The sequence below is a fragment of the Triticum aestivum genome, chromosome 2D (genome assembly GCF_018294505.1).
Source record: "Triticum aestivum cultivar Chinese Spring chromosome 2D, IWGSC CS RefSeq v2.1, whole genome shotgun sequence".
In the NCBI taxonomy this organism is placed as follows: Eukaryota; Viridiplantae; Streptophyta; class Magnoliopsida; order Poales; family Poaceae; genus Triticum; species Triticum aestivum.
Window position 1 is genome coordinate 55051982 of NC_057799.1, and position 21213 is coordinate 55073194.

Genomic DNA, 21213 nt, shown 5'->3' on the forward strand with positions numbered 1-21213 from the left:
GGCACCGTCATCACCGGCCCACCCGTGGGCGGCCACCGAGGTGTTCTCTTGGTGCTTTCTGCTGCTCGTAGCTCGCCTAGGCGCCCCTTTTGCCCTTTCGCCTCCTTGACCTGCCTCCTGAGGAGAGGGACAAGAAAGGGATCACGGGCATCTTATCTCTTTTTTAATCTGTAAGCCTTCGGGCCTTGTTAAATTTAAAGCTTGTAATCCCCCTTGTTCATGTTTTTCATTCCGTACGGACTGTACCTGTGTGGGATGCTTTTAATGAAAAAGGGATGTTTGCCGGGTTTTTCGTTCGTGGGTAGACCCCGCGACAAGGAGCGAATCCTTGTTACAATTTAAGATAAACGTTTTCACCCGGCAACAGGCCTTGCCGTCCCCCCACTTCGCTCGACCATTCTCGCGCCCTTGGCGGAGGCAGGGATGAAGCGGGCTTAGGCTCCTCGTTCTACTTCCTTGCCACCGCGACTACAACCAAATCCGGGCCCAGGAGATAATCCTTGGGTATAGAAAAGGGGAGCACGGTGGCCTAGAAATAAAACGAGGTTTCACATATCCCAGTTCCGTTCCGAAATGCATGATAGAGGATGAAAGACTTATCTGGATCTGCAGCCCCCGGCAACCTTGTCTTGCCGCGGTTGGATCCTTGTGCTTGCAGCCCCCGGCAACTCTGGTTTGCCGGGGTCGGGACGCCGGTCCGTTTCCTTTCTTCCAAGTAGCTCAGCAGAAGTGCTCATGTGCCCTGCGAACCAAAGGAGGACAGAAAAGAAACAGATAGACGCGCACTCGACCTCTAGGCTAGGGGTTAGTCGCCGCTAAGCACTATCAACCCTAACCAAGGAAGAGACTCGACCTAGCATGCATGCTATAACTTAGGGCGCCAGCGCTTCATTTATTTATGCTCAGGGTCTGCGCCTGGCTTTGTACGAAGGGTTACATGCCTTGCCGGCAAAGCTTGTACAAAAGGTGGCTTGCCGGGAGGCCCGGCAAGCCGCGCCTTACGGGTAAAACTTGCGAAGATGCTCGATGTTCCAGGAGTTGCTCACTGGGACAGCATCTTCGGTCTCCAGGCGGACTGCGCCGGGCCTGGTGACTCGCATTACCCGATAAGGGCCTTCCCACTTTGGCGTCAACTTGTTGGAATTCTTGGCCGACTGAACGCGCCGAAGAACAAGGTCGCCTTCCTCAAAGCTTCGGGCATGAACCTTGCGGCTATGGTAGCGGCGCAAGGCTTGCTGGTAGCGTGCTGCTCTCACAGCCGCCCGAAGACGATCTTCCTCAAGGAGCGTCGCGTCATCTTGGCGCAACTGCTCTTGCTCAAGCTCATCATAAGCGAGCACTCGAGGTGACCCGTATATGAGTTCCGTGGGGAGAACTGCTTCTGCCCCGTATACCAGGGCAAAAGGTGTCTGGCTGGTGGCTCGATTTGGCGTCGTCCTGATCGACCAAAGAACCGCCGGCAATTCATCAATCCAGCGCCTTCCGCTCTTGCGCAGCTTGTCAAAAGTCTTTGTTCTTAGGCCTCGCAACACTTCAGCATTTGCCCTCTCCGCTTGGCCGTTGCTCCGTGGGTGTGCCACGGAAGCAAAACAGACCTTGCTGCCGAGGTCTTGAATGTATTGCATGAAGGTGTGGCTTGTGAACTGCGTGCCGTTGTCGGTGATGACTCTGTTTGGCACACCAAAACGGCAGACCAGTCCCTTGAAAAACTTGACAGCTGACTGAGCAGTCACCTTTCTCACTGCTTCCACCTCCGGCCACTTTGTGAACTTGTCGATTGCAACGTACAAGTACTCAAAGCCCCCGACAGCGCGGGGGAAAGGGCCCAGTATATCGAGCCCCCAGACCGAGAATGGCCAGGAGAGAGGGATTGTTTGAAGGGCTTGAGCTGGTTGATGAAGCTTCTTTGAATGGAACTGACACGCTTCACACTTGGTTACTAGTGCCGTCGCATCCTGGAGGGCGGTGGGCCAGAAGAAACCTTGCCGGAACGCCTTTCCGGCAAGGGCCCTCGACCCTATGTGGGAGCCACATATGCCTCCATGTATCTCTGCCAACAGCTCCAGTCCTTCCTCCCGGGGGATGCACTTCAATTTCACGCCGTTCGGCCTTCTCCTGTACAGGACGTCGTCGACGAACTGGTACAGGGCGGACCGGCGGGCTACTTTTTCCGCTTCCTCCTGCTCCTCGGGAAGTTCCCCTGTTTGGAGGAATCGGACAGTATGTTGTGCCCATGCCGGAGCCTGGGGCTCGACGGCAAGGACCAAAGGCATTTCCTCAGCCATGGGCGCGGCTGTCTCCATGGCCAGGGCTTGACGCCCTGCCGGAGCCAGTTGCCCTTTGGCAGGCTCAGCGTCCGCGGCAGCACCCTTGCCGGCAGCCCCAGGGGGCTCGGTAGGAAAGTACTTGCCGGGACCTGACTTCCTCCGCTTGTTCTTCCCGTTGATGGTTTGACGGATGGCTGAGTTAACCGGAGCAAAAAGGTACCTGGTTCCACAGGTAGCTTGAATGCAGCACGCTTTGACAGGTAATCGGCGATGTCGTTCTCCGCTCGGGGGACGTGCTCCGCTTGGATACCGTCAAAGCGTTCCTCCAGCTTTCCTCACCTCATCTACGTAGGCCTCCATCAATGGGCTCTGGTAATCCTTGTTGACCTGCCTAACAACAAGCTGCGAGTCACCCCCGACGATGAGCTTCTTAACCCCGAGGTCTGCCGCGATCCTGAGACCGGCGAGAAATCCCTCGTACTCAGTAGTGTTGTTGGTGGACATCTCCCTGGGGAAGTGCATCTGGATCACGTACTTGAGGTGCTCTCCGGTGGGTGCGACGAGCAGCACACCGGCACGGCCTTGCAGCGAGAAAGCCCCATCAAAGTACATGATCCAGTCGCGGTCTGCTTCCTTGCCGGGGAGAGTGGTCTCCTGGATTTCTTCGTCAGGCGTTGAGGTCCATTCTGCAATGAACTCCGCCAAGACTCTGCTCTGGATTGTCGAGGTACTTTCAAACTTCAAACCGAAACTTGATAACTCCAAGGCCCATTCCACAATCCTTCCGGTTGCATCTGGGTTATGCAGTATCCGTTGCAACGGGAGGCGGGTGACGACAGTGATCTCGTGGGCTTGGAAGTAATGACGCAGCTTCCTCGAGGCCATAAGGAGGCCGAAGAGCAATTTCTGCACACCGGAGTACCTCGATCTAGCTCCCTGCAAGAGGGAGCTGACAAAGTAAACCGGGTGCTGCATCATCTTCTTCTTCTGCACCACCTCACTCGACTGCGCGGGCACTGCCTTGGTGGCATCAGACTCTGCCGGGGGCCTCGCCTTGCCGGCACCAGGCCCTGCCGGGGGAATCTTTGGCTTGCCATCCGCTGGTTCTGCCGCCGTCACTGCCTCCTCGTCGACCTCCCTCTGTGCCACCAGTGCGGCGCTGACCACTTGATTCGTCGCCGCCAGATACAGCAGCAACGGCTCTTGTGGTTTAGGCGCAACCAGTATTGGCGTGGAGGAAAGGTATTTCTTCAGATCCTGCAATGCTGCCTCGGCTTCTGGGGTCCACTCCATTGGGCCTGCCTTCTTCAAGATTTTGAAGAAAGGAAGGGCGCGCTCGGCGGACTTGGAGATGAATCGGCTCATGGCGGCGACGCAGCCGGTGAGCCGACGCACATCCTTGATCCGCTTGGGCGCCTCAATCTGCTCAATAGCCTTGATTTTGTCTGGGTTTGCCTCGATCCCGCGCTGCGACACAAAGAACCGAGAAGCTTGCCGGACGGAACGCCGAAGACACACTTCTCAGGGTTCAGCTTGAGGTTGATCTTGCGCAGGTTGGCAAATGTCTCTTCCAGATCTTGCACAAGAGTTGGCCCGTCCTTGGTTTTGACCACTATGTCATCCATGTATGCCTCCATATTTCTATGGAGCTGAGGTTCAAAACCAATTTGGACTGCTCTTTCAAACGTCGAGCCAGCACTCTTCAACCCGAAAGGCATCCGTAAAAAGCAATACGTACCACATGGGGTGATGAATGCTGTCTTCTCTTCATCTTCTCTTGTCATGAAGATTTGGTGGTAGCCCGAGTAGGCGTCGAGGAATGATAACAGATCACACCCGGCCGTGGAGTCGACAATCTGGTCGATGCGCGGCAACGGGAAGGGGTCCTTAGGACAAGCCTTATTGATATCTGTGTAGTCAATACACAGCCTCCACTTCCCATTTGCCTTGCGCACCACTACCGGATTGGCCAACCACGTCGGGTGGAGCACTCCTCTCACCAAACCTGCCGCTTCCAACTTCCTGATCTCCTCTGTGATGAACTCCTGCCTCTCCAGAGCCTGCTTTCTGACCTTCTGCTTGACGGGCCGCGCATGAGGACAGACAGCTAGGTGGTGCTCAATCACCTCCCTGGGAACACCGGGGATGTCGGATGCTTGCCACGCAAACACGTCGACATTCGCCCGCAGGAAGGTGACGAGCGCGTCTTCCTATTTGCTGTCGAGGGTGGAGCCTATGGTGAAGGCCCCTCCCGTGCCATCCTCCCTGGCGGACACCTTCTTGGTCTGCGGTGGCTCGGCTCTGGATTTCTTGCTCTTGCCGGTAGAGCTCTCTGGCACGTCCTCGACGGTAGCGTAGCACTCCGAAGAGGCGTGCTTGCCGGAGTGGGTGCGAGAGGTCTTGCCGGGCTTCTCTTCCCTTCCGGGCCTTCAGCGGCAGGAGCAGGTGCCTTGACGGCAGCTGCTGCAACTGCTTCCCGGTAGAGTTGGTCGGCGCAGATCAGCGCGTCCTTCTTGTCGGAGGGGACGGAGATGATGGTCAACGGCCCGGGCATCTTTAGCATGTTGTAGGCGTAGTGTGATGCTGCCATGAACTTGGCTAGTGCCGGGCGGCCGAGGATCCCGTTGTAGGGCAAGGGGATCTCGGCCACGTCGAAGATGATCCTCTCCGTTCTGTAGTTCAACTCCCCTCCAAACGTCACGGGCAGTGTGACCTTCCCCTTCGGCTGGCTCCTCCCCGGATTGACCCCTTGAAACGTACCCGTTTCCTCGAGGTCTCCATCAGGAATTTGCAGTCTTTTGATCACGACAGGCGAGATCAAGTTCAGGCCGGCCCCGCCGTCAACCAACATCTTGTTCACCTTGAGGTTGCGTATCGTTGGTGAGACCAACAATGGCAAACACCCGACCGCGGTTGTGCGGTCAGGGTGGTCCTCGGCGTCAAAGATGAGGGGCGTGCTGGACCACTTCAGCGGCTTCTGAGCGTCGAACGACGGTTCCGCTGCTGTAATCTCACGCGCCCACTGCTTGAGCTGGCGGTGAGAAGTATGCAGCGAGGCGCCACCATCGACGCACATGGCCTCCGTAGCCTTCTGGAACTCTTGCTCACCGGACTCGTCGTCCTCGTCGTGATCATCGTCTTCTTGTTTCTTGTCACGGCCCCGGGCGGGCCTCTCTTGCTGGTTGTCCTTGCCGCGGCGGCCTCCTTGGCCGCCACGCTTCTTGCCGGATCCCTCGGCACCATCCTGGTCCTTCTCCTTGTCCCGCCTCTCGTACTCAGCTTTTTGCTTCTCAGCAAGCAGCTCGACTTGTCGGCAGTTCTGGAGGTCGTGGCCCTTGGTGCGGTGGATCTTGCAGTATTACTTGCCGGAGCTTCCTGGCTTGTCGGTAGCAGCCAAGGCCCGGCAGGCGGCGCACCCGGCAATCTCCTTGCCGGGGGTGTCTGCCTTGACCTTCTTGGGAGCGCCGGTGTCGTCAGATCCTTCAATGGCAAGCACGGCCTTGCCTTTGCGTTTCCTGTTGCGACACCGGCCCTTCTTCGTCGGGGTGGCGGCGTCTTCATCGGTAGAGTCGGTTTCCGCACCGGCGTCTTCGCTGTGGTACTTCCTTCCCTCTTCAGCCCGGGCGCACCTATCGGCCAGAACGTAGAGCTCGGCCACATCCTTAACCATGGTCATCGCCAGCTCTTCACGCATCTTGCGGTTGCGCATGTTCTGATGGAACGCACTGATTACAGCGGTGGGATGAACGTCGGGGATGTTGTATTGCACCCGGCTGAATCTCTGGATGTACTTGCGCAGGGTTTCCCCTTCCTTCTGGGGAATGATATGCAGATCGCTGGCCTGGCCATGAGCTTGGTGGCCTCCTGTGAAGGCGCCAACGAACTCATGGCACAGATCCGACCAAGAAGAAATGGAATCCGCCGGCAAGTGCATCAACCAAGACATAACATTGGGCTTCAGTGCCAGCGGGAAATAGTTGGCAAGCACCTTGTCGTCGCGAGCTCCAGCAGCCTGCATCGCGATGGTGTAGATGCTGAGGAACTCGGACGGATGGGTCTTGCCAGTGTACTTCTCGCCGACGTCGGGCTTGAACGTGCGGTGGGACGGCCACTGGAACTGCCACAGCTCACGGGTGAAGGCCGGGCGGCCCACCTCGTAAGGTAGGCCGCCGGAGCCCCCTGGTGCTGGGTGGTCCATAGCGGGTCCCGCCCGCTTGTTCGACTCGTGGCGCGTTTCGCGCCGGCGCTCGATGGTGGTCCGAGCGTCTTCGTGAGCTCGTTCCCGAAGAACATGGCGCTGGTCGCGGAGGGTCCGCGGGTCGGACGACACTATGGAGATGTTATCACAAGCGTCGTCACGACTGGCCGTCGCCTGCGGCGGCTGGCGAGGAGGAGGAGAGTGCACCGTGTCCGCAGCTCCCCCGGTCCTCCCAGCGCCAGCATGTGGTGGCTCGGTGGAGCGCCGAACCGAGGGCGCCGCCGGCCGCGGATCGTCTTTGTTGGCGATGGCGACGAGGCTCCGGATGGTGGCCCTCCACTCGTCGAGCTTCTCTGCAGCATGAGGGAAGTCGAGGAGCAGATGCGCGCGCGCCAAAGCTTCTGCTGGCGTGGGCGGCGGCGACAGCTGCGTGGATCGCGGCGCGCTTCGACTTCTAACCATGTTAGAGGGAGCTCCGTTACGATCCAGCGGCTGCGTGCCATTTTCGCCAGCACTTCGGCGGGCATGCTGAACTCCTTCATCCCGTGGACGACGCACAGGGCTCTTCCCACGGCGGTGCCCAGGGTCACCGGCGTGGTGACGCTGCTCGTCACGCACACCATGGGAAGAGCGCGCAATGGTCGCCGGCGTGGGCGTCTTGGAGGTCGCTGCGCCGCCCGGGGGTGGCACAACGACACTCCTGGAGGGCCCTGCGCCGCCTGCGGGGGGTCCAGCTCGGTCTTTGGATCTGGCGACGTGCGGCCGGTCGTCTGGCGCGCGAACGACACCGCTCGCCAGGCTCTGGCTGCCAGGGAGATGCTGGTGTTCGCGGACCGCGGCCCGGGTCCTATCCGCGACCGGCCCACTGCTCGCCCGCGCTGGCACGGGCCGTTCGGCTCCCAACGAGCCGATCGCCGTGGCTGTCTTCTTCTTGGGAGCCATGGCGATGAAGAACTGCTAGGCTAGCTACTAGACCAGATTCTCACAATTGCGCCCCCTACCAGGCGCGCCAAAGATGTCGGTGTGGAACGACACCTATGGGATCACAAGAATCCCTACTACGGTTGCCGGGGCGCAGGGTTGCAAGAAGAGCAGGATCAGTAGTCAGCACAAGGATCGTTTACCCAGGTTCGGGCCGCGAGGATGCGTAAAACCCTAGTCCTGCTTTGGTGGGTGTATTTCAGAGAGTTCTTGAGCTCTTGAACTAGCTGTGGTGAGTGCGTGGTTCGAAAGAGCCGAATCCCTCTCCAGTATGCCATGGGCCTCCTTTTATAGATGAAAGGGGCTGCCACAGTGGCATACAGGAGGTGGAAAGGCGTACAGTATTGCGAGCTTATCGCTTGGATTACAGGACAAGTCGCATTTAATGCGCCGCTGAGCTGTCCCCTAGATTTATCGGGGACGGGGGCGAGGCCCGTCCCGTCCGTCGCCGCTCCTCCTTGCTTCGACACGCGCCCTTGCCAGCGATGCATGCGGCGCCATGTAGGTAGGCAGGCAGCTGAGGTGGCGCGGTAGTAGGGTCTTCACGAAGATCTGCATGCCGCCACGCAGGTGCCTGCTGAGTTAGCCTGGAAGCTGCATGTTGCCACGCAGGTGCCTGCCCAGCTGGTTTGGGCTGGCAGCTGCATGCGAACGGCGGTGGAGACTTGGCTGGTGCGGGCCTGGCAGTGGTCCTGCTGGCGTCTTTGGCGAGAGCCTTGCCGGGGGGCCCGGCAAGGGTCTTGCCGTGGCGCGCTGTCGTCCCCGGCAAGAATCTTGCCGGGGGTCTCGTGGTTCTCCTCGGCAAGGATCTTGTCGAGGATCGTTGTCTTCTAATCCTCATCTGATCTTGAGTGTTCCTTGTCTTCACAAAGATCTGCATGCCACCATGGAGGTGCCTCTCGAGCCCTGGCCCAACGTGATGTTGGAGACCGTGGGCTCAAGGGTGGCTCGCTCTGTTGGTGTGGGGCGAGCTGCCCCGGGAAGGGTCTTGCCGGGGGAACCCGCTTTGTCCCTCTGCTCTTTGTGGTCTTGGCCTTGGCGTTGCTCTGGTTGTCTTGGGCTTCGGTCTTACCTTGGCTCACCTCCCCTGTTCTGCTTAGTGTGACTGTGGGCGCGGCTCCGACTGCCCGTGCACAGGTAAAGGGGTACAAAAGTGCGCCCCTCCTTTTGTACACCGACAGCGGCTTACAGAGTCCCGGCCGGCTTATAAACAGTGTCCGGCTCGGTGACTAGTTATTCTTGCCTTATAACATAAGTTACACACATATGGCGGTTTATCTCTACGGGCCTTAAGTCACCCTTTGGGCATCGGGCCCTTAACTAACCCGCCATCTCCAGGAGTCCTCGTGGGCTTCATGAGTCGTCATAAGTATAACCCGGCCCCTCCTGGGCGGGTCATACTAACAACTATATCCCCAACAGAGGGCAAGTTGCTGAACGACGTGTCGGCTTCAAACTTCTACCTCCGCGAGGTGGCCTCGGAGAGCAGAGAGTTGCCTGGCTCGTATCTGGCTGGCTCGACGGGCTACCCAGCCGGTTTTTATGCCGAAGAACTTCTCTTCCTGCTCGCCGGATGCCATTGAGACTGTGGAGAAAATGGGGCAAGGAGGAGATGGGAGCGGGCTGTGGTGCGATTTTTTCGCGGCGTCTGACATAGTTGAAATAGCGGGCCAACGGCCGAAACCAACCGGCGTTGTGTTTAATGACGGGCGGCTCGCGAGCGAACGTGTGGTCGGAGTAGATTTCTTGATACACGCGAGGGTTTAATGGAGGAAGGCGGGCAGTCTGCGGCCGTTTGAATGCGGGGAGGAGGCATGTTTAGCCCGGCGTGCAACGGCGGCTCTCTCTTGGTCATCACGTCGCTTCAATGCTGACAGTGAGAGTTTGCGCCGTCCTGCGCCAGCGTCAATGCGGAGCGGCCGCTCTCCAGCGGCATTAATGCGGGCAGCTGGTGACGGGCGAGAATGCGCGCGTGCGCGGGTGGGTGTTTCAATTGGTCCAGAGTGGGTAGACGTGGACGTGGCAGCGGTCAAGACGCCCACAAAGCCCCCCTACTTTGTCTCCGGTTTGGGGAAAAAAGTACGTCTGGACCGCCAGCTCATTTTGCAAACAGGCGCCTGCAGCGCTGCGAGGTGGGTGGGCCATCTACTTTTTTTCTTCTCTTTTTCAAAATGAAAAAATAAGTGCGTACCGCGACTCGAACCGATAACCTCCCATAAAATCTTATGCCCAACTTAATAAAGCAAAGCATTATTTCTCGGTTAACTTTTGGTCCGTGAAATGAGACAAAGTTGACACTCAATTTTCAAAACCAGATCAATTTGCCCCCTTGCCTATACCTGCCTCAAAGAGGTTTGATTGATGAAGTGTTGCTGTATTAGTTATGAAACCGAAAGCTATAAAAAGGGAGAAAATAGATATCATGGGAAAAAGGAAAATGTATTTTGAAAAGGGAACATCCATTTTCAAAAATCATGAAAGATTGCGAAAAATGTGATAGAAAATTTGATAAACCGAAAAGAAAGGAAGACAAAGAAAGGACAGACCGAAAAGAAAGTTGGACTAAATCAGCGACAAATAATATGAAAGGAGAGAGTAAAAAAGTTTAGAAACATTTTTCAAGAATCAAGAAACATGATGTTTTTTATGAATGCTCATAGATAAAGATTTGTGAAGTTCCGTACATGAATAATTGTTTTTTTTTCATGCTCCAAACCACCTCATAGTCTCTCTTCTTCAAAGCAAGAATTCATGCGATGTACCTATAAGAAGGTTAATGGCAACAATAATTTTAGGACGACGTTTACTACCGAACGTCAGGTACGCGCACATGGCAAAACGAACGTTTTTTGTGACGTATTTGTTGAGGATGACAAGTTTAGTGGAAAAGCATCACAATGCACCAACCACCCCGCCAACAAAAGTCAAGTGACTACATTCATCTTTCCACTTTTCTTCTCCTTTTTCCTTTCTTCTTTTTTATTCTTCCTGGTTCGTGTATTTTTTTTGTTAAAATGGAAGAACTTCCTAAATTTTTTGAACTTATTTTCAAATTTGATGAACATTTTTCAATTTCGTTGAACTTTTTTTTAATTTCGATTAACTTTTTCCAAATCGATAATTTTTTTTCATTATTTATGAACTTTTTTCTAAATCGATGAACTTTCTTCAAAATGAACGATCTTTTTGCAAAATCTGTGAATAATTTTTCAAATTTGATCATTTTTTTCAAATCGATGAACCCTTTTTCCAAATCGGTGAACTTTTTCAAAATCGATGATCTTTTTTCAAATTTATGAACTTTTTTCGAAATTTCATGAACTTTGTCCTAAATTTTGAGAACTTTTTTCAAATTCATGAAATTTTCTCAAATTCATGATTTTCTTCAGTTTGTACGCACCTTTTTCAATTTTATGAACTTTCTTCAAATTCATGTTTTTTATATTGTGCATTCATTTTCCATTTTATCATAAAATAATACGCATAATAGGCTGGGTATATAATAAGGGTAGTTTGTCCTCAAAATGAACAACTAAGGAAGTACGACCTAGTGGCTGTGTTCGAAGGTTTGGCTACAGGCGGTCCGAGATCGAATCCCGGGTCTACTACATTGTTTGCGATAGGCGCTCTTCACTGTGTTTCCTGGGCCTGCCGCTACGCGAGGCGTGCGAGCGCCAGTATCGCTAGCCGGCGCTGCAGGCGCCGAACAGGAGCTCCCAGATTTGGTTTCTCTAAATGAAATTGGATGGGGAAACCTCTCTTTTGTCCAAAAAAATATATCTCTAATGTGTACTGAGCATACAAATCATTCATTTTATTTATGTTGGTGCAATCAATTGCTGGATTTTAAAAGATGTTCACACATTTTAAAAATGTCCATACCGTTTAAATGTAAAATAAATTTACCATTTTTATAAAAAAAATTTTACCATTCAAAAACATATTCATGACATTATTTTTTCACACATTTAAAGGTATGGCCATGAGATTTTAAAAAGGATTCATAAAATGTCAAAAATTATTCACTTGATTTTAATAAATGTTTTTACCATTCAAATAATTGCTCATGCCTTTAAAAAAAATCACATGTTAACATATTATTTTAAAAATTAAGAATACCGGGACAAATAAACCAAAGGTAGGCTAAATGAAAAATAAAATAAAAAGTAAAGATACAAACATGAATACACAAAAATTAGTTGAAGCAACCATTAACCACATCAAAATGGCGGACGCAGAGAAGAAAGGACACTCCGATGAGAAAAAAAAACTGCTCCCGCACTTGCTGGTGGGCCACGACTTATACTGGGCCCCGCCTGACAACACGAGACACGCGTCACGAGCTGCACGTCCTTTTTCAAGCATTTTTCTTTTTTCTTGAGTGCCATGTGTACGTTTTTTCTTTTTATTATCCTACTTTTATTTATATTCTAAATTTTTTTAAATTTGTATATGGAAATAATTAATTTATGATATTTTTAAAAGCGTCCAACGTGCATTTACAAAATGTTAATGCAGTGTAGAAATTATTCAGGCAGTTTATAAAAATGTTCATGTCCTCTAAAACGTTCACGCATTTCAAATATTTGTTCATGACATTTTCTAAAAATCCATACAACCGGTGTAGGCGTTCTTCGCCTTTCTTCTTTAATATATGATATGCACACTCATGCATATTCGAGAAAAAAATATACACGCACCCGATCTATAGCAGCGCCACCATGGGCCGTGCGTTTTCAGACTTCTTCAGCCAGTTCACATGGGCCAAGGTTGATGTACACGGGCGAGTGGGCGACTTAGCAGCCTTCTCCCGTTCCCCTGAGAAGAGAAAAAGAAATGGAAACTAAATTCGCCGGTTAATTTGAAGCTAGCACTACTTCTAGCTCCTGCTGAAAAACAGAGACGAAAAGATAAACAGCTATACTCGTAGATGCCTTGACGACAGGTTTGGATCCGTTTCGCGCGCCTCCCCTCGTCCTCTTCTTCCAGGAATCATGCACGCACGCACGACGGGCAGCAACCCAACCCAAGAATCCTGGGCTCGTTGATCCCGAGGCAACCCAAGAACGACTCAAAAGCATGGACCGATTTAGAGCATCTTCGCGGGCAGCAACCCAACCCAAGAATCCTGGGCTCGTTGATCTCGAGGCAACCCAAAAACGACTCAAAAGCATGGACCGATTTAGAGCATTTACAGCCGGATTTGGCAAATCCGGTCCCTTAAACGCCCGCGGACTGACCGGACACTCAAAAAATGCAATCCACCTTTGGACACCTCAATTACCATATCTCAAATCCATATGAACTCATGCAACTACGTCGACGCATACGCATCATCCGGCTACTCCATCACACTACATTAAATATGCCATCGGACTACCAAAATTTGACATGTTTGGCTATAGTGGAGTTCATCCACGGCTGCCCTTGCCCTTCCCGGCGCCCTTGCCGTCATTCTCGTGGAACTACCGGTCGAAGACGCAGTATGGATCGAGCCAGATCTGCTCGTCGCCGGAGCTGTACTCGTCATCGTTGTCCTCCTTCTCCTCCTTCGGTGGCAATCCGGCTATGGCACGGACCGCCCGATTCTGCTCACGGGCGAGGGTGCGCGTGTTCCTCCGTTGCCGTTTCTTCACAATGCGGGCGCAGATGGCTTCTTCCTCTGCGGCCGCCCCCGCACCGCCGCTTCGGCCGCCTCCGCCTCCGCCACCGCCATTTCCGCCGGGAGACGGGCCTCGGCGGCCCTTATCCTCTCCTTCCCGTGGTCGGCCACCCGCTCCTGGGGGGACTCGTACTGTCTGCCCAACCAGTGATAACGATTTGGAAGAGGATCTAGTGTCAATGCCACGTAAGTACTAGACCTACACCTTATTTTGTCAACAGAAATGAAGAAACGATAGAGAAAGTATAATGCATGAGAATGCCAAAGAAAAGATGCACCACTAGATCCTCGCCACATGACAACAGAAGAACCCCTGGAAAAAAAATACTACTCTTTGTTTGTAATACACATGTTACAATACTTTTTGTTTTTTTTTGAACTAAGACGCTGGAAGCGTCCGGCTTTAAATTAATAAAGCCACAAGGCACCGATCATACAATGTTCAGACAACCCAACAAAAGGATAAAAGAAGTTCCGCCCGACCAACCAGACACCCACACATAAGGTTCAGGAGCACGCAAACTCAAATATTACATCCAAGGAAACAGCCAGCGATGCTAGGCCTCGCCGGCACCAGTTAACTCCAAAAGCCCATTCGAGCGAGGGTTCTTGTCTTGCCAAAGTCTGGATCATCTTAATGCGCATCATGGCCTTCGTCATGTGATCAGCATCGCGCTCCTTCCCCAGCGGTATCCACGTCTGTAAAAATAAGTGGCATTTGAAGAGCACATCAGGTGGATGATTAGGAAATTTCTTCTCTATCGTAATTTTATTCCGCGTCGTCCATAGAGCCCACAACAACGCCCCTACGCATCGCCAAGCGATTCTACTGTTGGTCCCTTTCTGAGTTTTGATTAACGTGAGGAGTTCGGCACCCGAAGCGGGGTTCCAACTCGAGTGGAATGCTTCCCTAACCGCACTCCACGCAAACTTGGCCAGGTGGCATCTAAAGAGTACGTGGTCAGCGTCCTCACCTAGACCGCACACTGCACAAGACCCATCGGCCGGGCCGTTGCGTTTGGCAACGTTGTCCGAGGTAGGCAGCTTATTCCTAAACATCTGCCACATGAAGATTTTAATCTTCAGGGGCAAGCCTGCCTTCCATAGACCCCTTGCTATGTCTAGCGCATTCCCTTCGGTAAGTTTGTTATAGAGAGACTTCACCGAAAAGTTTTTGGAGGCGGTTAAGCTCCATTCAACCGAATCAGCACCCGCGCCTAAACAGTAACCGCCAATTCTTTGAACCAAGTCATCCCATGACGCTCGCTCAGCATTGGTGAGTGCTCGCAAAAAATGTATCGTTGGGGGCGAGACACTCAAAGCGTCCCCAACCATGATATTGATGTTTGTGGCGATATGGTACAGGTTGGGGTGGCTTTGCCAAAGGGGAGCGGGTCCCAGCCAAGAGTCTAGCCAGAACCGAGTGGATTGGCCGTTGTTGATCTGGAACTTGGCCCCAACCGAAAAAGCAGGCCGGACCGCTTGGATCCCGTTCCAAAACGCGGATCCGTTCGGCAATGCCGTGAAGGGATTCCCGTTAGGGAAATATTTCGCTTTTAGGAGCTGTGCCCAGAGTCCCGACTCATTTTGGGCAAGCCTCCACCACCATTTGGAGAGGAGAGCAACGTTCATAAGTTTCGAGTTTAAAATCCCCAACCCACCGAATTTCTTAGGCCTGCACACTGCCGCCCATTTTACTAGATGGTATTTACGTTTGATGCCGGTTCCCTCCCAAAAGAAGCGGGATCTAGGGGTGTCGAGCCTAGTGTGCACGCCGTCAGCTAGTAAGAACATCCCCATCGTAAATAGGGGCAGGGAGGACAGGCTCGAGTTGGTCAGGATGAGACGAGCAGCGGAGGACATAAACCGCCCACGCCACAGACTGGCCCTGTTCGCCACTTTTCCATAGAGAGGCTCCCACTCAAGTATAGAAAGTTTTCGATGTGAGATTGCGAGCCCAAGGTACTTAATTGGAAAGCTCCCTAGCTTACAATTAAGGAGGTTCGCTCCTCGCAAGCTTTGTTGGTCGTCCATCCCCATGGTGATGACCTCGCTTTTAAGGAAGTTTATTTTGAGTCCTGAAAGGATCTCAAAGACAAGTAGCAAAAGTTTAACCGATGCAATACTATGGTCATCAGGTTCAAACATCAGCAAGGTGTCGTCGGCGTACTGGAGGTGTGTCACGCCTCCCGGGATTAGGTGTGACACCAGCCCCTTGATATGCCCAGCCGTCCTGGCCTTGGCAATCATAGCTGACAGGGCATCTGCCACAAAGTTAAAGACAAGGGAGATATGGGATCTCCCTATCTTAACCCTTTCTTATTGCGGAAAAACTTCCCCATATCACCGTTGGCTATAACCGCGGTGTGTCCACCCGAGATCAGGTGCATGATCCGGTGGACGAATCCAGCCTCAAAACCCTTTTTGAGGAGGACCTCCCGCACAAACTCCTAGTTTACGCGGTCGTAGGCCTTTTCGAAGTGTAACTTAAGGATTACCCCTGCCCACGGGAACGTTTCAGCTCATGAATAATTTCTGTTAGCGTAATTGGCCCTTCGAGAATATTTCTGCCCTTGAGGAAGGCAGTTTGGCTCTTAAGAATGACTCGTTGGGAAATCGGCGCCAACCTAGATGCGTAAGCTTTGGCACAAAGCTTAAAAGGAACGTTAATTAGCGTAATCGGGCGGAACAGCTTGATCACATCCGCCCCTTTAACCTTGGGGATCAAACAGATCACACCATAGTTGAGACGTGCTATGTCAACCGTGCCAAGGGCGAAGCCATTAACGATTGCATGGAAAAGGTCCCTAAGTACCGGCCAAAATTTCTTGGAAAACTCAACCGACCAGCCATCCGGGCCTGGAGCCGTGTCGTTCTTTATATCGGCGAGGGCCTTGTCGATTTCTTGCGGCAGAAAAGACACCATTAGGGCATCGTTTTCCTGCTGGGACACGCGCTCCGCCGGCTCCCACAAGTCGTCCCGGAGACTAAGGCATTTCGCTTTGGCTGTTCCCAACAGCTCGATGAAGAAATCGTAAATGTGCTTAAGTATCTCATTTTGGGTCACCAAAATCCCGCTCTCAGATTGGAGTCTCAAAATCGTACTCTTACGTTTACGGCCGTTGGCATATGGGTGAAAGTAACCAGTATTGGCATCGCCTTTCGTGACCCACTTGACACCGCCCCTACGGCGCCAGTACTCCTCCTCCGCTCTGAGGATAGCCAAGACTTGGTTTTCCAGGGAGTATCTATGCTCCCATTCGTCCCCTGAAAACGGCCTGGCACCGGCTTGCTCATCTAGGCGCGCAATTTCTTCCATGATGCGCTCTCTTTCCCGTTTGGACGCACTGCCATGGTTAGCCCCCCATCCCCGGAGAAAGGCCCGCAAGGACGCAGCCGCGGAGGACCAGAACTCTACGGGTCCTTGTTGGCACCCGATCTGGTTCCCGATGAGGGCCCAGTGGTTAGTGACCAACTGGTTAAAACCCTCGGCCTCGAACCAGGCAGTCTCAAAGAAGAAACGACGACTATGACGCACACTATCCTCCCCCGAAGATAGGATAAGCGGGACATGGTCTGAGCCAATCCGCGTCTCAGCCACTAAGGTGCATAAAGGGAAGAGCACCTCCCAATCGCTAGTGCAAAACACCCTATCGAGGACACAGCGGACAGGCGAGTGTTTTATGTTAGTCCATGTGAATCTCGCACCCGTACGTGCAATCTCCCGAAGAGCGGCTGCCGCAATTGCGTTATTGAAAAGGGACACCCTAGCCCAATCAATGTTACCGTTATTCTTATCCGTCCCCGAACAGATCAAGTTAAAATCCCCGCCTACTACAATAGGCAGGTTAGCCGCTCTTTTGGCCCCAACTAGGGTCGTGATCTCTCCCAAGAAATCCGCTGACCTTGCGTGGTCAGCCGGCCCATACACACTCACGATTACCCAGGAAGCTTCGGTCACGCGGTGACGAACAGTTGCAGTGATACAAAACACACCAGCCTCCCACATAATTACATCACAAATGTCTTTATTACAACCCATCAGGAGGCCACCCGAGTGACCCCAGGATGGTGTCCAGAACCAATCGAAACGTTGGAGAGGATCGTACGCCAGTAAATCTCTAAATGTGAAATCGGCCTTAATCGTCTCCTGAAGCGCGACAAAATCAATGTGCTCTTTGGACATGTACTCTCTAAGCTGCGTACGCCGCCCCCCATGGCTGCATCCGCGTATATTCCAAAAATGTTACGCATTAAATAATACGGTTGCGAAGGCGAACTCCACGGGAGCTCACCGCTTTGGCCACATGCTTCCTCGCCGGCACTCGGCTGGAAGAAGGAAGGTCCAAGGCTATCGCAGCCTCGTCCCCCTCGATGGGCACTTGGTCTGTGATGACCACAAGTATAGGAGATCTATCGTAGTCCTTTCGATAAGTAAGAGTGTCCAACCCAACGAGGGGCAGAAGGAAATGACAAGCGGTTTTCAGTAAGGTATTCTCTGCAAGCACTGAAATTATCGGTAACAGATAGTTTTGTGATAAGGTAATTTGTAACGGGTAACAAGTAATAAAAGTAAACAAGGTGCAGCAAGATGGCCCAATCCTTTTTATAGAAAAGGACAAGCCTGGACAAACTCTTATATAAAGGAAAACGCTCCCGAGGGCACATGGGAATTATCGTCAAGCTAGTTTCCATCACGCTCATATGATTCACGTTCGTTACTTTGATAATTTGATATGTGGGTGGACCGGTGCTTGGGTACTGCCCTTCCTTGGACAAGCATCCCACTTATGATTAATCCCTATTGCAAGCATCCGCAACTACAAAAGAAGTATTAAGGTAAACCTAACCATAGCATGAAACATATGGATCCAAATCAGCCCCTTACGAAGCAACGCATAAACTAGGGTTTAAACTCCTGTCATTCTAGCAACCCATCATCTACTTATCACTTCCCAATGCCTTCCTCTAGGCCCAAACAATGGTGAAGTGTCATGTAGTCGACGTTCACATAACACCGCTAGAGGAAAGACAACATACATCTCATCAAAATATCGAACGAATACCAAATTCACATGAAAACTTATAGCAAGACTTCTCCCATGTCCTCAGGAACAAACGTAACTACTCACAAATCATATTCATGTTCATAATCAGAGGGGTATTAGTATGCATAAAGGATCTGAACATATGATCTTCCACCAAATAAACCAACTAGCATCAACTACAAGGATTAATCAACACTACTAGCAACCCACAGGTACTAATCTGAGGTTTTGGGACAAAGATTGGATACAAGAGATGAACTAAGGTTTGAGAGGAGATGGTGTTGGTGAAGATGTTGATGGAGATTGACCCCCTCCCGATGAGGATCGATGATGATGACGATGGTGATGATTTCCCCCTCCCAGGGGGGATGTTTCCCCGGTAGAACAGCTCCGTCGGAGCCCTAGATTGGTTTCGACAGGTTCCGCCTCGTGGCGGCGGTGCTTCATCCCGAAAGCTTCCTTATGTTTTTTTTCCAGGGCGAAAGACTTCATATAGCCAAAGATGGGCACCGGAGGCCTGCCAGGGGGCCCACGAGGCAGGGGGCGCGCCCAGGGGGTAGGGCATGCCCCCACCCTCGTGGACGGTGGGTGGCCCCCCTCTGGTACTTTCTTTGCCCAATATTTTTTATATATTCTAAAACTGACTTCCGTGGAGTTTCGAAACTTTTGGAGTTGTGCAGAATAGGTCTCTAATATTTGCTCCTTTTCCAGCCCAGAATTCCAGTTGCCGGCATTCTCCCTCTTCACGTAAACCTTGTAAAATAAGAGAGAATAGGCATAAGTATTGTGACATAATGTGTAATAACAGCCCATAATGCAATAAATATCGATATAAAAGCATGATGCAAAATGGACGTATCAGTCTGCACCAGCCCCTACTGGTGCTGTTACCTGGCCAGCCTCAGCCAGCTCTGCCGCACAGCGGGCCGCAGCAGCAGCGAGAGCGGCCTGGGCTTCTTCCCTCGCGCGGACTAAGGAAATGGTATCCAGAGGCGAAGATTCAACCACCCCCCACTATCGTGAAGAATCTCAGCGAGATGAGCATCGAAAAACGCATTCAGAATCTTAAAGGAGGGGGTGGGTTACCTGACACGTCCATGTTCTTCTCGGCCGCATGCAGCTTGGCGCTCTTCAGAGAGGTCATGTCCCCGAGCTTTGCCTTGGCGCGCGCGCTGGGAGCCCGCTGCGCCACAGGAGTCGCCCTTGAACGCTTGGCCTTGGCACCACCGGAGCCGACCCGAGCTCGCCCCTCAGCGCCTCCACCGGACTCGCCGCCACCTTGGGACCAGGCTTCCGTCCTGCAGTCTTCTTGGCCTGCCTGCCGGAGCCGCTCGACACACGCCTGCCCGAGGCTGGGGTGAGTTCCGAGTCTGCGTTGAGAACACAACCCATATCTGTCCCCCTCCGAGCACCGGGGAGGTAGGTAAGGTGCCTGTCGCCGTCGCCACCGCCTGCCCGAGCACTGGCAGATTCTGGACAGGGAGGTTGGAGCCATACTCGTCGAAGGACGTGTCCAGAGAGTGGGCAAGAGGAGGGAAGCTAACTGCAGTATCTTGAGTAGCAAAGACGCCCAACTTTTCCCAGGTCTCCATATCGATGGAAGTGTCTTGAATACTGTCCTCTGGATCGTCAGCCTGTTCGCCCATCACCACATCCTGACCCACCAAAGCCGCGGCAGAGCCCGCCGAGCCCGCCGCTCCTTCTGTGGCACCACCAAGGATGTTTTTGCACCTTTCTCAGAGCTGGCCGCGCCCTTGGTGGTTTTGCCCGCGGTCGCTCCTTGCTTGGGCAACCCTGACTTGTCTTGCTGGCTTGCGGGGGGTGGAGCAGAAGGACCCTCCCCTGGTGCATCGCTCCCTTGTCCCAAACGTCGCGGGAGACGCTCCAACTCCACCTTAATCTGATAGCCTTCGTGGTTAAACGACACCTCTACCGTGTCGTTCAGCTTTTCCGGTGCCTTGCATGCCAATTTCATCCTCACAGGTCCCAACCTGATGAGGGAGAGCTCATCGATCACGATCGGACGCCCCAGCATCTTGAACGCTTCCTTGATACGCTCCATCTTCCGGTGCTTCTTCGGGATCCCATGAAGGCGCACCCAAGCTTCTGCCATAACCAGAGGGGGGATCACCTCGTGCACCACATCACGCACCCTTGCAGTGATATCGTTGATCGAAAAAAACAACTTGCCACTTGACCGCACCATGTGCAGGAGGTCAGCGGACGGGAAGACCACCATGAACTCGTCATCCCCGACCTGGTTGACCTGCCAGTCCCAGTCCCCCGCCACCATGTGCTTGAGCTCCTGTTTGAGGACCCGCAGATTCAACAGGCCCGGCTCTGCGGATAGAATTGCTGTGTTGACAGTGGAGAGCGGCCGCGGGCCCTCGGGTTCCTCTTCTTCTTCAAACTGGAGACAAAAGAAGCCCTCCACCGAGATGGCGGTTCCCATGATCTGCAGGCTAGGCTGCCGATCCCTCGTCGGGCAGTGCGCAGATGCATGTCCCTATTCCTTGCAAAGCACACACAAAGGCTGAAATTTGCACTTGGATTGGAAATGCCCAAGCCGCCCGCACTTGAAGCACTCCACATGCGGGGCCTCCAGTGCGTCCTCCACCGGAATGGGCTCTCCCGCCGTACCCTTCGATGAAGGAGGAAGCGACACCGCCAGAGGCTCCGCAACAGCCCTGGGCCTCTTGGCCAAAGGGTCACCGTGGCCGCCACCACAGTTTGGGTGCTCCACCGGCTTGTGCTCGAGCCCCCTCCGCCTAGCCATGGCCTTCTTCTTCTTCTTACACTCCTGCTGCTGGATCCACCATGGGGGAGGAGGACCCCAATCTCCCTCACGCCCATCTTGGTCTTGATCATCCCTGTACTGGTAGCGCTCGTCGCGACCACCTTGCCTTGCCCACATCTCTTTCTTGGCCTTCTCCCGCAGATCACGCTCGCGGCGCCGCCCCCCGTCCAACTCCGGGGCCTCCATCGGGCGCTTCTCGGCGCGTCGGTCACCCATCACCGCCGCCGCGAACGAAATGGAAAGGGGAGGAGGAGGGGGGA